Source organism: Pteropus medius, unplaced genomic scaffold (assembly GCF_902729225.1).
Source record: "Pteropus medius unplaced genomic scaffold, Ma_sr-lr_union100, whole genome shotgun sequence".
NCBI lineage: Eukaryota > Metazoa > Chordata > Mammalia > Chiroptera > Pteropodidae > Pteropus > Pteropus medius.
Genome location: NW_024342257.1, coordinates 5,429,973 through 5,434,620, shown reverse-complemented (window position 1 = coordinate 5,434,620; position 4,648 = coordinate 5,429,973). Strand labels below are relative to the sequence as shown.

General features: G+C 31.9%; 1 pseudogene; it reads left to right on the top strand.

Moving 5' to 3' along the window:
- Positions 1-4,045: 4,045 nt before the first annotated feature.
- LOC120600262 (uncharacterized) lies at positions 4,046-4,164 on the top strand (annotated as a pseudogene).
- The last annotated feature ends 484 nt before the right edge of the window (positions 4,165-4,648 follow it).

Genomic DNA, 4,648 nt, shown 5'->3' with positions numbered 1-4,648 from the left:
GATGACTATCTTCACTGATGTTTCTCTCTTCAAACCTTTATGTAAGAGTTTCTCTTGGATGTATCCCCAGGAATGCTTAATTTCCCTAAATGCTCACAGATTGTTCCCTAGAATGACCGTATTAGTGTATACTCCCATCATCAGTGTATAAACATTTCTATTCCCCATATTTTCACCAATACTTGACAGTGCCTAAATGTTTTATTGTTGTTATATGATGGTTATAGAGTGCTCTCTCTTAACGTTTTAAGTTGCATTTCTTTGATTACCTATGAAATTTAGCAACATCTATTTATGAGCCAATTAGGTTTCTCATATTGAGAATTACCTATTTATATTGTTTGCCCATTTTATTGTTGTTCTACTCTTATTCTTGCTGATTTTTCCTTATATGTTCTATAGATTGTGTGTGTGAATTTTTTTTTTTTGCTAAATAGTTGAACAATATGTTTTCTTATTCTTTTTACCAGCCAATTAGTCTTATTTTATGATGTTTTGCTTTGAAAAAAAAAACTATTTAATTTTGGTGAAGTTAAATCAATAAATCTCCCCATAAAAATCTGTATATCTCATTAAAGGAATTTTTTTTTCCATGCAAATGTTAAAAACATTCTATTCTATTCTATTCTATTAACTTTAATTTTGCCTTTTACAGTGTGGTCTTTTCTCCATCTGGAGTTTATTTTATGTATGACAAAAGGTATGGCTCTCAATCTGTTTTTCTCTGTTGTAAGGCAATTATACTGGTGCCATTTACCAATTTTCTCACTGATTTTGAAACAATATACAGATTTCTCATTTATTATAAAGGTATGTTTTGGTACTCTCAATTCAGTTCTGTTGTTATTTGTCAGTTTCTGTGTCAGTACCACAGTCTTTTTTTTTTTTTTATTAAAAATGATTGAGATGACATTGACTAATTAAATCAAATAAGATTCAAGTGTATCATTCAACAGTAAGTCGTATATATATTGCATTGTACGTTCAGCATCCAAAGTTGGAATTCCTTCTGTAACCGAAAATTTGATCCCTTTTACCCTCACTTGCCACCCCCTCCCCCATTTCCCTCTGGTAACCACTAATCCACTGTCCATGTCCATGAGTCTCTGCTTGTTTGTCATACTTATTTGTTGCTTTCAGGTTTATATTCCACATATGAGTGACATCATGTGGTTTTCAACTTTTTCTGTCTGAATTATTTTGCTTAGCAAGATTATCTCAAGATCCATCCATGTTGTCGCAATGGCAATATTTCACTTTTTTTAATGACTGAGCAATATTCCATTGTGCATATGTACTACATGTTCTTTATCCAATCATCTATCTTAGGACACATCGGTTGCTTCCATTTCCTGGCCACCGCGAATAATGCTGCTATGAACATCGTGGTGCATTTATCTTTGTGGATAAATGTTTTCAATTTTTTTGGGTAAATACCCAGAATAGGGATTGTTAGATCATATAGTAATTCAATTCTTAGTGCTTTGAGGAAACTCCATACTGTTTTCTATAGTGGTTGAACCAATTTCATTCTTACCAGTGATGTACAAGCATTTCTTTTCCCCCACAACTTCTCCAACACCCGTTATCAACACTTGTCTTGTTGATGATAGCCATTCTAACTGGTGTGAAATGGTATTTCATTGTGGCTTTGATTTGCCTTTCCCTAATAGCTGGTGATTTGAACATTTTTCATATATCTGTTGGCCATTTCGATAACTTTTTGAGAGAAATGTCTGTCTAGGTCCACTGCCAATTTTTTTAATTGGATTGTTTGTTTTCTGTTGTTGAGTTATATGAGTTCTTTATATAGTTTGGAGAATAGTCCCTTATCGGAGGTATTGTTTGAAAATATATTCTCCCATTTAAATGGTTGCCTCTTTGCCTTGTTGGTGATTTCTTATGTTGTGCAGAAGCTTTTCAGTTTGATATAATTCCATTCATTTATTTTAGATTTTACTTCCCCTGTTTTTGAGGTCAAATTTATAAAATTCTCTCTAAATATAAGGTCCATGAGTTTAGTACCTATGTTTTCCTCTATGCAATTTATTATTTCAGGTATATTCAGGTCTTGGATCCATTTTGAGTTAATTTTGGTATATGGTGATATACAGCAGTCTAGATTCATTCTTTTGCAGGTGGCTTTCCAGTTTTCTCAGCTCCATTTATTGAAGAGGCTTTCCTTTCTCTATTGTATGGTTTTGGCTCCTTTGTAGAAGTTATTTGCCCATGTATACGGGGGTTTGCTTCTGGACTCTCAGTTCAGTTTAATTGCGTGTCTGTTTTTCTGTCAATACCATGCTGCTTTGATTATTGTCACTTTGTAATATAATTCGAAGTTGGGCAGATTGATACCTCTGGCCTTGTTCTTTTTTTTTCCCTCAGAATTAATTTGGTTATTAGGGTCTTTTATGTTTTGATTTAAATCTGATAATTTTTTTGTTCTACTTTAAAAAAAAATGCCATTGGGATTTTGATGGCGATTGCATTAAATCTGTATAATGCTTTAGGCAATAAGGTCATTTTAACTATATTGATTCTTCCAATTTAAAAACATGGGCTATATTTCCATTTCTTTGAGTCTTCTTCAATTTCTTTTAATAGTGTCTTATAGTTTTCAGTGTATTGGTCCTTCACATGTTTCATTAGGTTTATTCCTAGGTATTTTATTCTTTTTTTTTTTTCATTTCTTTTTCTGAAAATTCATTGTTAGTGAATAAATATGCAATGGATTTTTGAATATTGATTTTGTACCTTGAAATTTACTGTATTTGTTTATTATTTCTAATAGCGCTTAGGTGGAGTCTTTCAGGTTTTCTAGATAGAGAATCATGTCCTCTGAAAAAAGTGACAGTTTGGCTTCATTCTCTACTTCGATGCTTTTTATTTATTTCTCTTTCTTGATTGCTCTCACTAGGACTTCCATTATTATATTAAATTATAGTGATAATAGTGAATAGCCTCATCTCATTCCTGATCTTAGAGGGAAGGCTTTTGTTTTTTTTTTATCATTAAGTATAATATTAGCAGAGGATTTGTTATATATGAGCTTTATTATATTGAAGTACTTTCTTTGTATACCCATTTTATTAAGTGTTTTAATCATAAATGGATGCTGTATCTTGTCTAAGGCTTGTTATGTATTTATTGATATGATCAAAAGATTTTTATTCTTAATATTGTTTACATGGTATATCACATTAATCAATTTGCATATGTTAAACCATTCTTGTGATTCTCCAATGAAGTCCACTTGAGCATGGTGTCTAATGCTTTTAATGAGTTATTGTATTTGATTTGCTAATACCTTATTTAAGATTTTTATATCTGAGTTTATGAGAGATATTAGTCTGTAGTTTTCTTTTCTTCTGTTGTTTTTACCAAGTTTTGGTATTAGGGTAATGTTGGCCTCATAAAACAAATTAGGATATATTAGCTCTTTTTCTATTTTTTTGGAAATGTTTGAGAAGAATAGATATTAAATCTTCTATGAATGTTTGATAGAATGAACTGATGAAACCATCTGGTCCTGGACTTTTACTTTTTGGGACGCTTTTTGGTGATTTCTTCAATTTCTATAATGTTGATTTGTTTATTTAGATTTTCCATTTCTTCAAGATTTGGTCTAGGAAGATTGCATATTTCTAAGAATTTCTCCATTTCCTCTAAACTTTTAAATTTGGTGTCATAAAATTTTTCATAGTGTTCTCATATGATCTTTTGTATTTCAGTGGTATCTGTTATAACTTCTTTTTCATTCCTGATTTTGCTTATTAGTGTACTTTCTTTTTTTCTGTAGTGAGTCTAGCCTGAGGGTTGTCAATTTTATTAATCTTCTAAGAACCAGCTCTTTGTAGCATTAATTTTTTTCTATTGTCTTTTTGTTCCCATTTCCCTTTGCTCTGCTGTAATTTTGATTATTTCCTTCCTTCTGCTAACTTTGGGCTTCGTTTGTTCTTCTTTATTTCTTTTAAAGATGTAGCATTAGGTTGTTTATTTGGGCTTGTTCTTGTTTCTTGAGATAGGCCTCAAGATATGAAATTCCATCTATGGCCATGCTATCCTGAACAAGCCTGATCCCATCTGATCTTGGAAGCCAAGAAGGGTCGGGCCTGGTTAGTACTGGAATGGGAGACAACTTAGGAAGACCAGGTGCTGTAGGCGTAAAAAATAAAAAAAAAATATAAGAGATTATAAATTGATGAGGTCCTTGCAATCTGTGAGGTCGACCAACGGTTGCCTCGCCTAAAAAAAAGAAAAAAAAGTTAAAGGAAATAAAAGGTACGAACTTCCATCTTATTAACCTTTTTGCTGTGTCCCAAAAGTTTTGATATGTTTTACTTTCATTCTTATTGTTTCTATGTATTTCTTGATCTCCTTTTATTTCTTATCTGACCCAGTCATTTTTCTGTAGCATGTTGTCTAATCTCCACATATTTATGGCTCTTCCTGCTTTATTTTTACAGTTGATTTCTAGTTTCAAAGCATTATGATCAGAGAATATGCTCGGTATCATTTCAATTTCCTTAAATTTGTTGAGGCAAGTTTTTCATCTGAATATATGATCTATCCTCGGGAATGTTCCATGTGCACTAGAGAAGAATGTATAAGCTACTGATTTATGATGAAAGGCTCTGTAAATGTTGAT